Here is a 1,471-nt window from a genome sequence, read left to right on the forward strand (position 1 = left end):
GTACCCACGCAACACATAGCTACTCACTGCCATTGAGCTGATTCCAACTACTAGTGACCCTACAGGACAGGGTAGACCTGGCCCTGTAGGTTTCCAAGACCAGACTTCATGACAGAGCAGGAAACCTTGCCATTTTCCCAGAGTGGACAGTGGTTTCATTCTGCCATGGCCAACAGCCCAACACCTGACTAGTACGCCATCAGGGCTCCTTCCTACATACACACCGGTGTAGCTGTCATCAAAAAGACGGTGCGATAGGCTTGATTTCTTGACTGCTGCTTCCCAGAGCATTGCCTGAGGGTCCAAGCAAGATGAAATCCTTGACAACTTCAATCTTTCCTTTAGCGTGTCCTAAACTATAGCTCCATAAAGTTTTTATATGGGGAAAAAGGTTACTTCTGGATTTGCTATAGAATAATCAGTACCATGTTTTCGACGGCCTCGTATGCTTGTGAAGGGAGGACACTGAATAAGAAAGACCAAAGAGAAACGGATGCGTCAGAATTGTGGTGCTGCAGAAGAATATTGAAAAGACCACGGACTGCCAACAGAACAATCTGCCTTGGAAGAAGTACAGCCAGATACTTTGGCCTAACAAGCTTCGGACATGTTGTCGGGAGAGGCCGGTCCCTGGAGAAGGCCATCATGCTTGGTAGAGTGGAGGGGCAGCGCAGGTGAGGAAGGCCCTCCTGGAGACAGATTGACTCCATGGCTGCACCAATGGGCTCAGGCGTAGAAACCACAGTGAGGGTGGCGCCGAACCGATCGGTATTTCTTCCCGTCATGTACAGGTTCACTAGGGGTCCGAACCAATTTGACAGGCCCAACAACAGTCAATGTCAACGCTGGGGGCAGAAGCTACGCGTCAGAAGAGCGCTGGGAGTAGGCTCCTGATTGAAGAGGGTCGAGAGATGCATGGGAGGTGAGGAAGTAGGCCAAATGTCACCTGCCCTTGGGAGATGCTGTCACGATAGGGGAAAGGTGGTGCTGAGGAAGAGGCAGGCTTAAGGAGAAGATGTTTGAAAAAGCAGATCAACAATCCAGTCGAGAGGAAGAACTCAAAGCTGTTGGATCAGAGTAGGAAGGGGGGGGGGGGCGTGAGAACAAGATACTGAGGCCACTTTAGTTTCAAATGCTAAAATGGGGTCTGCTTTTTGATCTGATTTTAAAAACCAACAAAACCAAACCTTCTTCCCCAGGGTCTAAGACTGGCCTTTCCCTCTCCAGGAACATACGGCCAGTTTCTCCAAGAGCTCCCTTCATCTTCGCGTTACCAACTAATTCCTCAGTGAGAATTAGATTCAGCAAAGGGTCCTATCGCAAGAAAGATTACTGTCCCCGAAGGTGATAATCATAGACCTAAGCTGTAATCTCAGGAAACTGACTTCAACATCAGACGTGAAATGAGTCTCTCAAAAAATGTTCTTATTCAACCAAAACAGGGCCAACACCATGTGTATAGAAGGATATG

This window comes from Echinops telfairi, unplaced genomic scaffold (genome assembly GCF_000313985.2).
Source record: "Echinops telfairi isolate 266 unplaced genomic scaffold, ASM31398v2 ScPeMD7_18;HRSCAF=68, whole genome shotgun sequence".
In the NCBI taxonomy this organism is placed as follows: Eukaryota; Metazoa; Chordata; class Mammalia; order Afrosoricida; family Tenrecidae; genus Echinops; species Echinops telfairi.